This window comes from Carettochelys insculpta, chromosome 7 (genome assembly GCF_033958435.1).
Source record: "Carettochelys insculpta isolate YL-2023 chromosome 7, ASM3395843v1, whole genome shotgun sequence".
NCBI lineage: Eukaryota > Metazoa > Chordata > Testudines > Carettochelyidae > Carettochelys > Carettochelys insculpta.
Genome location: NC_134143.1, coordinates 2104733 through 2122385, shown reverse-complemented (window position 1 = coordinate 2122385; position 17653 = coordinate 2104733). Strand labels below are relative to the sequence as shown.

The following is a 17653-nucleotide window of genomic DNA, read 5'->3' as shown; positions in this document are numbered from 1 at the left end:
AGTGAAGGAGCCAACTGGTGGAAGGGGTCCGATGCCCTCTCAGCTGTAGGGCAGGTCACCCACCTGCCCCTGAGCTCAGCCCATGCTGGAGGCGGCCGGACAGCTGAAGCAGAACACAGTGTCCGATGGGGGGTAGATAAGAGTATTTGGGGAAGGGGTCCTGAGTGCTGCATCCCAGCCAAGTGCTTCAGCCATGGCCCTGACCTCCTCTTCCAGACCCAGCCTCCAGGGCAGAGCTGTTCCCGTTCCCTCCAGGGGGAGGGGAGATGTTCAAGGTGCTCTCCTGTGCCATTGCACATGGCTGAGCACAGAGCGCCCCAGATCCCCCGTGTGCTGGGAGCCAGGCTGCTGGGTGAATTCTGTGGTGCTGAGGACGTCAGGCCTGGGCCCTGTGATTATTTTCCAGTGTCTCTGGCTTAACACCAGGTGCCACATTTCAGCTGTGATGGTTGAGCGATGAGGGTGTTGGACTAGACCCCCAATCGGGTTTCCCTGGGCAGGTTCCAATCCTGCTCACAGTGAGGCCTGTGTTCGCCACACTCCTACCCTGGCAGTGCAGGCAGGCGCTCTGAGCACAGCCTGAGCTCGCCACACAAAGGTGCCTGTGCCGGGAGCAAATGCTGAGGCTGTGGTGCGGTTGCTGCTCCAGACACGCACTGGCTGCTGCTGTTTGGGGGAGCTCGGAGCAAAGCTCCAGGCAAGTCGGCGTCCCCCTCATGCCCCACTGCTCTCTGCCCCTGAAATGGTGTCCTGCTCTGCTCTGTCTCTGCCCCACCCTCTACCTCATCCCCAGGCCCTGCCGCTCTCTGCCTCTTCCTGTCCCTGCCCCACCTCCTCCCCTCCGGCCACCTCCTGCTCCCCGCAGGCAGGAAATAGTGACAGGCCTGGCCCTGGTAGCTCCACAGACAGGACAGGGCTGGGGGAGCCAGAAATGGGGCAGTGGAGCCTTAGGGGATGAGCCAGAGAGTCACTCAGAGTCCTGTCTCGATTCACACAGCGCCCTTATGGAGCATCCGATCCGCGCGTCCCTGGCATTGTGTGTGTCACTGCCGTGTGCAGGAGTCCAGCCTGGGGCTCTTGTGCTCGGGGCTGTACAGACACAGACAGAAAAGCCGCCCCTGCAGCCGACAGCTTCCAGGCCCAGCTGAGTGACTGCAGCTGCAAACAGACAGGCAGACGGGGAGCAAGGGAAGAAGCAGACAGCCCTGCCCAGCAGTGCAGGCGGGGATCTCCCAGCACCCGCAGCCTCTCTGCCGTACCGCTTGCTGGAGGACCGTGGTGCAGACGGGTTTGAAGGAGGCGGCTGGGAGCTTTGTGGATCTCTCTGGAAAGCTGCTCCCAGGTGGGAGGGCCTGCGAGGGAGAGAGCAGGAAACGTGTGTGTGGCTGGTCCAAGAGGCGATGGAGGCTGGGGTGAGGCTGACAGGAGGTGGGACCTGAATGGGGGTAGCAGTTGTGCAGGGTGGTCGCTCATGAAGGACCAGGTGAGTGCGGAGCTGCAGCCTGTGTTTGAGGAGGTGAGAAGTGGGAGTCAGCGGAGGCTGCGAGGACAGGGGAGCTGTGTGAGCAGCAGGCCAGGAGAAGGCCCATTTTGCAAATGCTGCGCTAACGGAGCAGCTGCAAAGGAGCAGAGAGTGTCGGGGGAGACACAAGAGCTGCAAACCCTGCCCAGGGCCGGCCACAGCCCCTGTCTGTACCCGTCCAGCAGGGACACATGGACAGAGCTGGTGCAGGACCCAGCCCCAGAGCGGAGCCTGCCAGTGTCCGGACTGTGCAGGTCCCAGGGCAGGGCACTACAGCTGGGTTTTGTTCTAAGCAGAAGCAGGGGAAGAGGGAGCTTCGGTCCGGGCTGTGCCCAAGGTCCATGCATCAGGGTTTTCCTTCCGCTGCACAGAGGCTGTGGGTGAAGTGGGTTCAGTGGTGACTGGGGAAGTGTTGAAACAGCTCCCCTCTGCCCCACGCCCTGCCCTCGCCTCCGGCTCTGCCCCTCTCCTGCCCCTGCCCCACCTCCTCCTCCAGCAGCGTTGATGGTGACTGCGGTGGGAGTGGAAGCTGGAGGGTGCGAGTGACCCCTAGTGCACCCCCACGTCACTCTGCACTGCACGTTGGTGAGGCCCTGGGACTGGCCGTGGGCAGGAGGTCAGAGCAGGGCACCAGCAAGGGCTGCCTGTCCTGACAGTGTGTGGGTCTGACAGGCGGAGGGGAGTCCAGGGGACAATCACTAACCCCTGGGCTGCAGGCAGTGAGGGAGCTGGGAGGGACACCCCACACTGCAGACGAGTTGTTCCCCCCCGGGGAGGAAGGGCTCGGGTGTGCACAGACCCACCGCCAGGGGAAGGGGGGTTGCTGGGCGTTCAGGCCATTACAGCCCCAAAAGCTGCAGCTGCCGCTCTGGCCGAGTCCCTGGGAGCAGGAGGAGCGAGTGGGGCCGAGCTTTGGGCTCCAGGCCCTGTGTGTGTCTCTGCACCCCAGGCACTTTCTCCCACCCCCGGGGTTCGTCTCCTCTCTCTGTGCCCAGCCCCAGGTGCTCCCCACTGGCGCTTTCTCAGGAGCTCCCCACACGGCATTTAGTGCAGGCAGGGGCCATGTTCTGCCTGTGCTGTTGTGCCGGTGGGGAAGTGCCCAGCTCCCAGGGCAGCAGGAGAAAACGGCACTTTCAACAGCCTCTCTCTGGGCACCCCTGAGCAGGGACCCCGGGGGCTCCAGGGCGGGATGCACACAGGGACGCCTGCCTCAGGCCCTGTGGCTGGTGCTCCAGACTGATCTATTGCTCTCAGTGTCAGAGAGGGGAGTGTGACATTCATCCCCACAGGCCAGTGTCTGCCCCTTTCCCAGCTGTGCACTGCCCAGCCCGGCCCAGCAGCTTGGACAGAGCAGAGCCCCTGAGCCAGCCTCGGGACAGGCCCTTCCCTCAGAGACAGCTGCCCATGTCAGTGGCTGCAGCTGAGCCAGGGCTGCCCCCACCTTGCCCCTGTGTCTGGCTGGGGCACTGCACCCGGCTGTGTTGGGGGCCCTGCTCCCCCGAGGAAGCCGCAGTGCAGGAGACAGGAGTGAGTGTAGCCCTGTTGGGCCAAACCTGCCACCCTGTGTCCCCGGCTGAGCAGCCAGTGGCAGAAAGGTTCCTGGCAGGACTGACGTTGGTGGAGGTGAAAAGCCCATAGAGGTAGCAGGGGAGGTGGCTGAGTGGGGAAGGTGATGCACTAATAATCCGTTGTGCTCTGCATGCCTGGGTTCAGATCCCCTCCTCCCTGCACCTTCCTAGTCACAGGTTTGCTGAGCCCCAGCCTCAGGGTGTAATGTTGCTTCTGACACCCCCCCTCCCCTGAGCATGCTGCCTCCCAGCTCCTCTGCTGGGCTCATGCAAAGCACAGACCAGCTCTGTGAGGCTGAGCTGAGCTCTGGCTGCCAAGGGTGGGGGTGGGATGATCTCATTTGCCTGACAGGGCCCAGCCTGTCTCCAGTGTCAGCCCAGCAGTGCTCTGCTCACCTCAGTCCCCTGCAGTGCTGCTGCCAGGGCCTCAGCAGGGCCCCACGTGCACCCAGGGGTGCAGTGCTCTGGCAAGGAGGGGGCAGCCCTGGCTCAGGTGCAGCCAGTGAGGGGGAAGGGCACCTCTCCAAGGCTTGAGATGGGGCTCTGGTCTCTCCAGGCTCCTGGGCTGGGCAGTGCACAGCTGGGAGAGGAGCAGGTACTTGCCCAGGGGAATGAATGGTGCTCTGCCCCTGACAGCAATAGATCCAGCCACAGGCGGAGGGGCAGGTCTCCACTCAACTGTGCCACCCTGTGCAGCCCTGAGTTCTCCTGTGCTTCTCAGCAGCTGGGGAAAAGCCTCTGTGGGACTCATCTCCTGCCCCACAGTTAAGAGGCCCCTCTGGGGGAGTGGCTGATTTTCTGTCCCATTTTGAGGCTGGCTGCAGAGCACATGCTGCTTTGCAGGGGGGAGCAGCCAGGCCCTGTGATCTTTAGGGAAGTCCTCTGGCCACATGGAGTCCTGGCCCTCCCCTCCTCTTGTGCTGGCCTTGGGTGCTCGGTAGCTTTAGGGCATCCCATGAAGGTGTCAGAACTAGCAGCCCCTGCTCCAAGGGCCCAGAGGGGGACAGGTGAGTTGTGCTCTAACCTGGAACTCTCCCTCTCACCTGCTGTCCCCTGACTTTCTCAGCCTGCTCTGGATGGTCCTTCCTTTAAATGCCGTGTGTGCAATAGGAACAGCCTGGCAGCTCCAGGTACAGGCACCACTTGTGTGGCAATCAGGAGAAGCTGTGAAAAACACAACCTCAGTGCTCATGTATCTCTACACAGACTGGTAAGTTCCAGGGTTCCAACCTATTGCAGCCATGTTGGTAAATCAGCCCAGCCAGAGACCTATCTAGCTCCAGTGGGCCTCACTCATCCAGGAGGAGGAAAAAACACTTCCTCAGGTGCACCTGTGGACAAAGAAGCCCAAGCTTTGGGGAGACAGAGATTTACAGCAACAACACAACCAACAAGGAGACCACTGAGATTTGAACTCAGATTGCAGAGATCAGACTCCTGCTGTTTACATCCCAGGACCTACCAAATGGAACTTCTTGGGGCACCTGTGACTCTTGACAGGCTGGCACCCTGCACTCCATGCCACCCTCCAGCTGTTTCACCTCTCAGGAAACTCCTTCCTGCCCCATTTCTACCACTCTTCTCCCCGAGACATTGAGCCCAGCCCGTCTTGCTGCCGGCTCCACCTGGCTGTAAGGTGACATTTCTCTGAAGCCCCCAAAAGGATGAAAAGGGTCAATTTTTCTTTTACAATAACCAGCCTGCAGAGAATTAACAGAAATGCAGAGACTGGGGAGCTTGGTAGTGCTTGTGTATGAATATCTAGCTGAGGGAGGACATAATGGCCTTGGCTGTAAATTTCCAGAGTAATTCATGTTCTCCCTCCACACATATTTACAAAGTGTGCAGAGACCTTTCCTGCTGGAAGTGAAATATTTGATAGACTCTGAATGAGAACCTCTTTATGGAAATGAGACCCAAAATTCCTCATTTCAGTATCAACTGTCAGTTTCCGTGTATAGCCAGATTTCAGCAGAGGGAGGGGTTTGCTAGGTTTATCTGCATTGGCACTGGCAAATGTTAAGGGTTCATCTCCATTTTCAGGATCCCCACACTATAGGAATGCAGAGTATGGTGGTTAAGGTGAGACAACTCTTGTCATACAAGTGGCTGCCTTTTAAAAGGGGAGCATGGATTAGAAAGAAGATCACTTCATCTGAAATCAAACACTCTACCACTGGCCCACACCCACATTTCACTCTTGCTTGAATCACTAATCTTCAGGTTCCTGTAGGACAACCTCTTCTTCCCCAGGCTCCTTTTTCTGTCCCAGCCTAGAGTAGTTTTTCAAATGGGGGTTGATTAAATTTCCTCTGCCCAGCTGCACAACACAGCTTCTCCACTGACCTTGCTTCTCCCACTCACAGAGCTACCATCAGTCAGGGAGGCAGATTTCCTTTGTGTGTGGGACAGTGTTCTTCAATCTGCTTGGAGTCTCTTCAGTAATTATAAAGAAGTAGGAGAAAATCTACTGAAGGACATCAGCTCATCTGGCAGGTGTGGCTGGGTTTGCATTTAGGGTAGGTAAGTCTTCTATCTGGAGCATTTGATTATCTAGCTTGCCCTGTGAGTGATAGATAATAGAGCTTCTACTATATTAATATGTCACAGCTTATGAAAATCTAAACATGGGGTTGAAAACACATGTAGTTCAAATCCATTGTAAACTTTCCCACAGAGCTGTCAGTACCAGCAGTGGGAGTTCATCTGTGTAAACGTAGGAGTGTGGAAGGCTGTGAGTGTGTGTGATAACCCTTAAAAGCTCGCTTGTTGGTCTAGGGGTGTAATTTTCTCTTCAGGTGGGTGTGATCTTGGGTTCAAATCCCCAATAAGCCCTTTTGGGGCCGGGGCTGGGGGGGAAGCTGTTCTAGATTTGATTTTCCCAAATAGGGAGGAAGCGGTCAAGAACTTGAAAGTGGAAGGCAGCTTGGGTGAAAATGATCATGAAATCATAGAGTTCACAACTCTAAGGAAGGAAAGAGGAGAAAACAGCACAATAGAGATAATGGATTTCAGGAGGGCAGATTCAGAAGAACTTAGAGAGCTGGTAGGTCAGGTCCCATGGGATTCAAAACTGAAGGGAAAAACAGCTGAGGAGAGTTCGCAGTTTTTCATAAGGATATTATTAAGGGCCCAAAAGCAAGCTATCCCGCTGCACAGGAAAGAGAGAAAATATGGCAAAAGACCAGCTTGGCTTCACCAGGAGATCTTGCATGATCTCAAATAAAAAAGGAATCATATAAAAAATGGAAGCAAGGAGAAATTCCCAAGGATGAATATAGGCAAATGACACAAGAATGCAGAAGCAAGAAAGGCTAAGGCACAAAATGAGCTAAAATGAGCTACAGAAATAAAGGGAAACAAGAAGGCTTTTTATAAATATTTTAGAAAGAAGAGGAAGCCTACGAACAGGGTAGGGCCATTGCTCAGCGAGGAGGAAGAAACAGTAACAGAGAACTTGGAAATGGCAGAGAGGCTTAATGACTTCTTTGGTTTGGTCTTCACTGAGAAATCAGCTGAACGGAGGCCCAACATAGTGAACGCAAGTGGGAAAGGGGTCGGGTTAGAAGTTGAAATGAAAAAAGAAAAATTTAAAAATCACTTAGAAAATTAGATGTCTGCAAGTCACAAGGGCCTGATGAAATGCATCCCAGAACACTCAAGGAGCTGATAGAGAAGGTATCTGACCTTTCGCTATCATCTTTGGAAAATCATGGGAGACAGGAGAGATTCCAGAAGACTGGGAAAGGGCAAATATAGTGCCAATCTATAAGAAGGGGAATAAGAAAAACCCAGAAAACTACAGGCCAGTCAGCTCACCTTCTGTGCCAGGAAAAATAATGGAGCAGATAATTAAAGAAATCATCTGCAAACACTTGGAAGGTGGTAAGGTGATAGGGAACAGCCAGCATGGATTTGTAAAGCACAAATCATGTCAAACCAATCTGATAGCTTTCTTTGATAAGATAACAAGCCTTGTGGATCGGGAGAAGTGGTAGATGTGGTATACCTAGACTTTAGTAAAGCTTTTGATATGGTCTCGCATGATATTCTTATTAAAAAAACAGGCAAATACAATTTAGATGAGGCTACTATCAGGGGGGTGCATAACTGGCTGGATAACCGTACTCAGAGAGTACTTCTTAATGGTTCTCAAGCCTTCTGGAAAAGTATAACAACTGGGGTTCTGCAGGGGTCTGTTTTCAGACTGGTTTTGTTCAACATCTTCATCAACAATTTAGATATTGGCACAGAAAGTACACTGATTAAGTTTGCAGATGATACCAAGCTGGGAGGGGTTGCAACTGCTTTAGGGGACAGGGTCATAATTCAAAATGATCTGGATAAATTGGTGAAATGGTCTGAGGTAAACAGGATGAAGTTTAATAAGGACAAATGCAAAGTGCTCCACTTAGGAAGGAACAATCAGTTTCACACGTACAGAATGGGGAGAGACAGTCTCGGAATGACTACAGCAGAAAGGGATTGAGGGGTTATAGTGGACCACAAGCTAAATATGAGTCAAGAGTGTGATGCTGTTCCAAAAAAAGCAAACATGATTCTGGGATACATTAACAGGTGTGTTGTGAACAAGACACGAGAAGTTATTCTTCCGCTCTGCTCTGCGCTGGCTAGGCCTCAGCTGGAGTAGTGTGTCCAGTTCTGGGCACCACACTTCAAGAAAGATGTGGAAAAATTAGAGAGGGTCCAGAAAAGAGCGACAAGAATAATTAAAGGTCGAGAGAATGTGACCAATGAAGAAAGGCTGAAAGGATTGGGCTTGTTTAGTTTGGAAAAGAGAAGACTGAGGGGAGACATGATAGCGGTTTTCAGGTATCTAAATGGGTGTCATAAGGAGGAGGGAGAAACCTTGTTCTTCTTGGCCTCTGAGGATAGAACAAGAGGCAATGGACTTAAACTGCAGCAAGGGAGGTTAAGGTTGGACATTAGGAAAAAGTTCCTAACTGTCAGGGTGGTCAAACAATGGAATAAATTGCCTGGGGAGGTTGTGGAATCTCCATCACTGGAGATATTTGAGAATAGGTTAGATAGTTGTCTATCTGGGATGGTCAAGACAGTATTTGGTCCTGCCACAAGGGCAGCTGCCTGGACCTGATGGCCTCTTGAGGTCCCTTCCAGTCCTAATGTTTTCTGATTCAGAGTCTTCCAGGTGAGTCTCTTTTTTTTTTGGAAAAGCCACACTCCAGGTGAGGCTTGAACTCACAACCTCAGCATGTCTATTGCAGTACTGCTCTATAAGTACTGTGCGCTAACCCATTGCGCCACTGGAGCCATGTTTTTGGGGGTGGCCCACATGACTTAGGGGTCAGGTCGTATTTCAGCCCCAGGACCTGTTTGGACAGGTCACAGCCCCTCACCTCCACCACATCCATGTTGCCGAACACCACTATGGCCTTGAGACCCAGCAGGGGAGTCACACAGCGGAGACTGTCTGCAGGGCCAGTCTGGGGCAGATCACAAACCCTCTCCAAGGCTGTGACATGGCATCAGTATCCTCCCCCTCTTAACACCAGGGCAGCAGTTTGAGTCCAGTTTCCCCACAACACTGGCAGCTTGGGGCCCATCCCCACTTACCCCTGCTCAGCCCCCTTGGCTGCCTCTCCTCCAACTCCAGCTCATGCTTCTGCTGTTTGTAGCCAGACAGAATTCCCCTGCTCTCCTCTATCCTGCCCCTCTGAGGTGCTCCAGAGCACAAAGGACCAAAGGAAACAGCCCAGTCTTGGAATGCCTGAGAGCACAGATGCACTAATCTCAAGCACAGTCTTTGATGCCTCAGAGCACAGATGTCCTGCCTCATCATGACCCTGAATGGGCTAAAACCAGACAACAAAAGACCAACGGGCTAGCAGACGACCAGGGCCTCAGGCTGCCCTTGGCTTGTACCGGTGACTGATACGCCTGCACATCGTCCCAGGAGAGGAATCTCACGTCCATAGGAAAAGAATGTCTAAATTATCTCCACCTCACAGGTGTGAATTAAGCCCTTGAAACTCCTTGTGAGAACTGGCATCACGAGACAATCTAACATAATTGGCATCTTTAAGATAAGGAAGAGTGAACTTGACCCAAGTGGTATAAAGAAGGGGCCAGCAGCCCCGTCTAATTGAGCCCTAACTGCCTATACCTGCCAGTCAGGAAGGTCTTTGCCTCCCGAGGTCCCAGGGGACTCCATCCTCGTTCTCTTCTTCCCGAGGGATTGAGTGACAGACGCTGGCCACGCCAAGACAGGTAACACAGTGGTGAGAATAATACCTGCTATGTGTTTTGCTTTTGCGGTCATTTAATAACAGATCTATGAATTAAAGTACTTTTGTTATATGCTCGCTACTTGTAACTGCGAAGTGAAAATATAAGCCTTGTAACTGTAAGAGTTAAGCTTTTTTATCAAATAAATAGTAACTGCTTAAGTTTTAACCTGACTCCTCCTGTTACTGTGCAAACGGAACACAAATAAAAGAACCCAGCTGGTTTTCGGCTGCATTAGCATGGTCACTGGTGAGGCGCACTGAAAGGTGAGCACTGGGTCGTGCCGCCTCCTTGGGGCAGACTCTTGGGGCACCTGTCAGCCTCCCTGGCTGCCCTCTGTGAAGGGACTGTCTGTCCTCGCAGTCAAAGTCTCGGGTGGAGGAGGCTCTCAGTACAACCTTTGGGGCACCCTTCAGCCTACCTAGCTGCCCGTCGCGAAGGGACTGTCTGTCCTAGCAGTGAAAGACTTGGGTGATAAATCCTTGGGGCATCCGTCAGCCACTCCTGGCTGCCTGCTGCGAAGGGACGGCCTGTCCTAACAGTTAAAGACTCGGATGAAGTGAGGGGACACGTGGTATCTCACCAGACCATCGACTAACACTGTTCCACGCAGTTGCTGTGGGTAAGGCACTAAAAAGATGGAGGTTTAATTCCCAGCCCTGCTCCAGACTCCCTGTGGCACTTGGAGAAAATCACTGACAATTACTGTTGCTCAGCATCTCTCGGTGTAAAATGAGGTGTAGGAGAAAGGGGCTCCTTGTAGGAGAAAGGGGCATCCATCCTCAATAGCACAAGGCTCAGAAAGATTGTGCTTGGTTGGCTGGTGTGAGGCAAAGGGATTGTTTTCCCTGCCCGGGTGCTCCTGTGCAGCTGCTCAGCATGGACAGGGGAACCAGCCCTTTTCTTCCTTTCATCTTCCTGGGGCATTAACATTCCCCCCTTTGCGCACAAAGCTGGCCTGGCACCCAGCACAGCAGGTTCTGGTCACTGGGCTTCTGAAGGTTCTGGGGAGCTTGGATCCCTGGTGCCTAGAATTTCCCATCAGTATTGTGCTTCTAACCGCTGCCTGCCCCCAAAGCCAGACTCCAAACCTGCTCTGCTGAAGGAGCTGCGAGAGACCCATTTCCACACCCCAGGGAAACAGGAATTCAGCCCGAGTTTTCTGGAAGGACAAAGTGATGCAGATGAACCTTTGTTTTGAACAGAAATCTGTAAGGCCCAGGAGGGCCAGGTCCCAGCAGCTTTCTGCCCCAAATGGGCTTCTTTTGCTGGGGGGCAAGCAAGCAGGAAGAGGGAGGGGGCACTGGAGAAACTTAGCTCCTGGCCTGACACTGCTTTGGAAAAGAAGGAATAAGGACACCAGTTCCACTGCAGAACGTGGGCATTAATCACACTGCTCTTGCATGCAGAGGAAGTGCTCTACCCATTCAGCTAATTCCCCTCTGCCTGTTTGAGCATCCTGACCCACCAATCCCATTCTGGAGGCCACAGTATCCTCGCAGCTGCCCATAGCTCTGGCTCAGGCACACAAAGGCTGTGTCTGCACAGCAACGTTAGTCCTGAATAAGCAATGCCAGAACTGCTGAATCTGATGCAGCGCAGCTCCACACAACATGGATTTCAAACTACTGCTCAGCTGTTTTGACATACAGCATCTGCAAACAATAGAGACTGTTGTGAATTCGAGCTCTTGGATGGACTTTGGCTTATTTTGAACAAGGCTCTATTCCCTGGCTGCACAGCCATAATTTCAAGAGAGCTATTTGGAATATTTGACACAGGTGGAATCATGATCCCAAGAGACGCCCAGCCAGTTCTCTGCTCTCTCTCTCTGTTTCCTTTGGGATCCTGGTCTCAGGCAGGAAAAGTCTCTTCTTCCCTGCCCTAGAGAGGAGAAATTGATATTTCCATCACCCTCAGCGAGGAGAAGAGGATTTTCTTCTCTTCCCTTCCATCCCCACCTGCCCAGAGAGGAGAGGAAATAACCCTTCACCAGCTGAGTGGCCCCTCAGCACTCTGTAGCTTCATATCTGTCCACATCAGCTCCCTGGGCCTATCAATGAGCTCCATGTATCCAGGGGAGAGGAAGGAAATGAGGAGCTCGTCTTACTCACGCCTACTTCTTTATAATTCCTGATGAGGCCCCAAGCGGATGGGAGAGCTGTTCCCCTGAGTCCTAGGCATCTTCCGCACCCGGAGCTCCCTTCTGGCAGCCCAAATCCCAGTTTTCCAGCACCTTCCTAAAGCCCGAACTCCCAGGCAGAGCCCTCACACTGCTGCACCCCAAGCCTCTGCCACAGCCCACAGCCCCTCCCCCTCAGACCCTTGGCCGCACTCCCACCACAGGAGTTGTGTTCTGTGCACCAGGGTGAAGCTGAGGTGTCACACATCAGCTGTGTATTGCACTGCCCTCTGCCTCGCGACGCACAAGCAAATTCACACCACTCAGGGGAGGAGAAATTTGAAGAGACTCCAGCTGGGCCAAGGGCTTAACTCGGCTCTGCCTCTGGGCCCCTTGTGTCCTGGGTCACTCCCAGAGAAGGCTCCCCCCTCGCTCTACTTCCCCCCCCCAGGCCCAACCGCCAGTGGATGAGAGCATACGGGGGATGCTGTATGTGCTCTCTGCGCTCTCCGAGGACAATGGAGCCTTTGTGAACTGGAAGGGAAAGTTCTTCCCTGGTGAGATGCTCCCAGCCCTGCGCCAAAAGCCCTGGGCCAGGCCGTTCCAGTGACCGCGCTGTCAGCTCTGCCTGTGTTCTCAATCCAACCACAGAGCTAACGCAGCAGCCGTGCCTGAGCCTGGCCAGGTCTGTCCTGCCCTGGAAGCCACCTCACCCTTCTGAGTGGGAAAAGGGGATGAGGAAGCACTCGTGCTTCATAACGGCTGAGGAGACAGGAGGCCTTCATCCCTCACGCTTGTGCTTGACTTCTGGGCAGGCAGCCACACCCCTTCACGGCCTGGGCCAATGCTTAACAATCTGTGTCCCGTCGCTCACGTGCCAGTCCTTGGAGTTCCACACGTGCATCCCATCAGACCTTCTGTTTACCATCGCCCATGCGCAGGGTGGCCACATTCCACTGGTTTCGCTCCACCTACTGTTTCTTCCCACCGTTCTTACCAAAGCAACATACACACAGAGCAAGGACAGGAAAAACGAGATGCGTGTTCCCAGCACATCCCACTGACGCTGAGAGCCGTGTGCTCCCTCTGCATCTATTCCGGGGCCTGCTCTGGTTCAATGGGCACACCCCAGAAGGCCTCAGGAGGCAAGCGCATTTAGCCAGAGTACCTATGTCAGCAGACCATAGCTGTGTCTACACGTGCACGCTACTTCGAAGTAGCGGCACTAACTTCGAAATAGCGCCCGTCACGGCTACACGCGTCGGGCGCTATTTCAAAGTTAACTTCGACGTTAGGCGGTGAGACGTCGAAGTCGCTATCCTCATCAGGAGATGGGGATAGCGCCCTGCTTCGATGTTCAATGTCGAAGTAGGGACCGTGTAGTCATTGCGCGTCCTGCAACTTCGAAATAGTGGGGTCCGCCATGGCGGCCATCAGCTGAGGGGTTGAGAGACGCTCTCTCTCGAGCCCCTGCGGGGCTCTATGGTCACCGTGGGCAGCAGCCCTTAGCCCAGGGCTTGTGGCTGCTGCTGCGGCAGCTGGGGATCCATGCTGCAGGCACAGGGTCTGCAACCAGTTGTCGGCTCTGTGGATCTTGTGTTGTTTAGTGCAAGTGTGTCTGGGAGGGGCCCTTTAAGGGAGCGGCTTGTTGTTGAGTCCGCCCTGTGACCCTGTCTGCAGCTGTGCCTGGCAACCTTATTTCGATGTGTGCTACTTTGGCGTGTAGACGTTCCCTCGCAGCGCCTATTTTGATGTGGTGCTGCGCAACGTTGATGTTGAACATCGACGTTGCCAGCCCTGGAGGACGTGTAGACGTTATTCATCGAAATAGCCTATTTCGATGTCGCTACATCGAAATAAGCTATTTCGATGTAGGCTTCACGTGTAGACGTAGCCCATGTGCGTTAAAAGCCTTTTGCAGCCCACTAAGATGAAGGAGGGGCAATCATGCATCCAGTTCGCTAGCTTAGGTTACACGGCTCTGGGTCTTGGGCCCCATCAGTAGGGCATCTTGTATACAGTTAGCATTGAATGGTTTTGACTCATCAATCTCTGGGTTATGGGTACAGAACACGTCTGCTCTACCACTCTGCTCAGCTGAGCTGGTGCTACCCAGCATGCAGTCTGGTGAGTATCCTGCACTGATGCTGACAGAAGGCGAGTATTCTGCTGACAAGTGGCTTTGCAGCTCATGGGGTTTCCCTGTGGCTGTTAACTAGAAAGGTGGTGATTGAAGCCCACCCAGGGATGGTGCTGTTAAGTCTGCTTCTGAGTACCTTTGTGTGAGCTCCCACATTACTGGAAGCAGCCTTCCCTCTCAGCTTCTCACCCAAAAGAGCATACAGTGCCAATTCTTTACAATCCAAAAGTGAAAGGTTTCTTCAGAAATAAGAAAAGGACAAAACGTTGACAGTCAAGTGATTAGAGCCATCAAACTAGAGACCCTAATTGCAAAGATTTTGGTGCAGGCTAGTAGCACAGACGGAGTAAACTGCCAGCTTGAGAAAACAAGTCTCTGACCTCCTCCTCCTCTTTTAGCGTGGCTCAGAAGGCCTGTAGAGCTCAGTTTAGAGCAGAGAGGTTCCACAAGAGAGGAGCTGGAATAAAGACCAAAGTGGAGGCACCCACAAGGCTTTCTCCTCAGCTCTCTAGCTCGTGTGGAGGGAACTGCATTGTTTTCATCTGTGAAACTAGATTCCAAGAAGAAGTCTGTCACATAAACAAGTTACCTGTCCACGCGTGACACAGTCCTTTGTTGGTAGCAGCCATTGCTTACATGCTCCGCTCAACGTTCACAGTAAAAACCTCAGAAGTGGACTGGCACCTATTAAAGCGCATTGTCAGACACTCGACCAGCAAGCTTTGCAAAGAGTTTGGCCAAGCCGTTGGAAATCTCCCAGAAGCAAACATTTGACGTTCTTGTTTGCAGCCAAAACTCAGAACTTCAAATCCAAAAATGAGACATTCCTGTGAGGAGTGGAAGAAAATGCAGCAAATCATCAGTTTTTTATACATACATTCCCTGACCCACTTGCACAAGATTTGGTGCAAACAGAGGAGTTGTGGCAATGATTTGTCTCTTCATCTGACAATCTAATAATGTCACCCCCGTCTCAGGCCGTGCCAGGAGAGCGCGGCCATGCTCCCCAAGCCTGAGTCACCTCTGGTCTGAGTGAGCGCAGAGCCAGGTGTGCCAATGGCAGAGTGAAGTGGGAGCTTCGTCTCTCTCCCCTCAGGGCCAAGCACAGCTGTCTAGCACCCCAAGAGCCTGCCTTGTGCACTCCCTCAGCAGCCACCCGCACAGCCTTCTGGGTGGGAAAAGGGGCCAGGAATCACTGATGCCTCTGGCTGGCAAAGGAGGCAAGAAGCTCTCACCTCTCACACACCAGCTGTGGGAGTCTTGGCAGGAGGGGATGCGGGAGTGAGCTGGAGGTGTGTAGTCTGGGTGATTGAGGGGATGTATGTGTGCAGCTCCCCAGGGATTTTTTTTTGGTGCCTCTGACATTGAACTCTGACTGCAGGAAGCAGAGCCCTGAATGGTGCCCTTCACACCTCCCCAGCTGCTCCTTACACATTTGAACAGGCTGGTATTGCACGCTGGGCACCTCTCAGCCTCAGCTGGCAGCAGCACTCTGCCCTCATTGCTTCCCTGGAGCTGCTCTTTCTCCCAGGACCCCTCTCCCCACCCTGGGCTTCCTTAGCATGTGGTCCCACGGCACTTCCTCCAGTCAGAGACTGAGCTGTCCTGGCCCATTCCTGTGGAGATGAGATTCGAATCCTCGAATCCTAGAGCTGGGAGGGATCTCAGGAGGTCATCCAGTCCAGACCCCTGCCTAAAGCAGGACCACCCCCAACTAAATCATCCCAGCCAGGGCTTGCTCAAGCCAGGACTTGAAAACCTCTAGGGATGAAGATTGCACCACCTGTCAAGGTAAAGCACTGCAGTATTTCACCATCCTCCTGGAGAAGTAAAAGCAGCACGACCCAAACACTGGGCTATCACTGCTACGGCCTGGCTTTGGATTTGACCCAAGGTTGATGCAGCCATAATGCAGAATACTAACCCCAGTAGGATCACAGGAAGCTTTTGGATGCCTGCTGGGGGCATTTTCCTTTCTCAGGCTTCACCTGACAGTCTGACGTGAGGCTAGAAAGCCTGGGAAGGTGATGGAGAGCAGAGAGAGCCAGAGCAGCTGTGGGGGAAAGCTGGTGCCCTTGGCAGAGTGTTCCTACTGTCCCTTGCTGTGCGAGGTCAGTGTTGAGAACCTGGGGAATCCTCTCCTCGCCCACACCCAACCTGCAGCCCCTCCCTTAGCCTGGGGTAGTAACTCTGGCCTGCTCCCTGCCAGCCACTCAGCCTGTTTCCCTCACCTCTGTTGTTCTCCTGCCCAGAGGGGTCAGGGGAAGGACAAGAGGAAACACCTTTCAGTAGCCAGCAAGGGGCTTCAGCTCACGATGTTGGTGTTCTGAGTACCAGGCTCTGGCCAACTGAGCTCTCCAGCCTGCAGAGAAGCACCTCCCAAGGGGCCTTTTTGGAAATGAGCCAAAGGCAGCTGCAGGGCCCCTGGCCACTGGATGAGATTTCCTCTCCTCCCCCACCAGCCTGGCCTCCCCTTTCAGCCTCTGTCACCCATCCCCCACTGCTCTGAGCCCAGTTAGAGGTTCCTCAGCCCCGGATGCCCCTTGCCAGCTGTGCTGGGTCCCTGAAGTGTGTCCCTCAGATCCTGTTTCTCCCACCCCCCCAATGCCTTGATACCCTTGTCCCCTCAGACCCTGCCTACACTCCCACTGACCTTTTCTCCTCCCCCCTCAGCCACAAGCCCTGGCTGGGTTCCCCCTCACACCTGCTAAAACCCAGGCACTGCTGGGAATGGGACCTGGGCTCTTCTGTTTCTCAGACATGCGCTTTAACCTGCTATTCCACAGACTGTCAACAACCAGGGGCTCAGCGCTCACTGGTGGCCAGCACCTCCCTCACAACTTCCTTCATTCTTTCCCTGTCCAGTGTGGAACAGCTCAGTTTCCGTAGACTAACTCCGAGCCCACCTACGATATCATCTACACATTCTCTGTGGGCTCTGCCTCTCCTAGTCGAACCCTCCATTGTGCTAAATACCAGGGTCTTGATTTTTCTTTCCTCCATTCTGCAGAGATACTCAGGTACCTGTAACTTCCATTGCATAACCTTCTGCAGTAGGTTCTCTTTCAGTTGCTTCTTTCTGTAGAATTCCTCATTGGTGAGCTTCAGCATCCATCCGATTATCAGCATCTTTCCATAACAGCTCCTCTCGAACACCAATATCCTTCTCTTCTCTTCTCCATGTCTCACATCCATACAACATGCTGTTGAATACACACGTTTTCAAGACACTCAGCTTTGTTCCTAAGATAATCGCTTTGTTTTTTTCAGTTCTTATCCATTGTCTTCAAACTTGCAGTTGCTTTCACTATTCAAGTCGCTATTTCATTCTTACAGTCTAGAGCATATATGATGTTACTTCCCAGATATGTGATATTCTGTACTTCGATCCCATCTACGCTGATCTCCCTTCCAATTTTCCTATCTACATGTATCATTGTTTTTGTATAACGATGTTCATAATCAGTCTGTACCACTTCCCTTCCTCGTTGAGCACCTGTACCATCCTCGTTAGCTTCTCTTCATCATCTTCAAAGAGAACTATATCATCCACGAACCTCAGCTTGTAGATTATCATCCCGTGCAGCTATTCCTTCTACTTTGTCTATGATCTTGTCCATCGTTCTCTCTAGGTGCATGATGAAGATACTTGTTATAAACCAAATTCCCATCCCTCCACACATTCTTACCACTGCCTTCTCATTGTTGTTGATACCTATCAACAACCGATCAGTCTGCTATCCACTCCCTGTCACTCCAACAGCGCCCAAGTCACTTTCTGATCTATCCTGTCAAAAGCCTTTTGAAAATCAACAAAGAGACTGTAGATGTTTTGTGCTTTCATTGAGCTTTCTCTGCTGTCAGTCTTAGTGTCAATATCCGCTCTATGGTACTTCTATCTTTCCTGAATCCCACTTGCGTGTCCATTAGATGTTGTTCTATCTGTGATCTCAGTCTCTCTGTCAGTAGAACCATCAGCACCTTGCCTAGATCACTGGTGAGGACAATCATTCTGTGGTTCTTGCACTCCAGTG

At 52.9% G+C, this 17653-nt stretch overlaps 1 non-coding gene across 1 annotated transcript; it reads right to left on the bottom strand.

The window, feature by feature from the left end:
• Window positions 1–8289: 8289 nt before the first annotated feature.
• TRNAI-UAU (transfer RNA isoleucine (anticodon UAU)) lies at window positions 8290–8382 on the bottom strand. The gene is given in 2 exon segments: window positions 8290–8325; window positions 8345–8382. It is a non-coding gene; the product is annotated as a tRNA-Ile (tRNA).
• Window positions 8383–17653: the final 9271 nt, after the last annotated feature.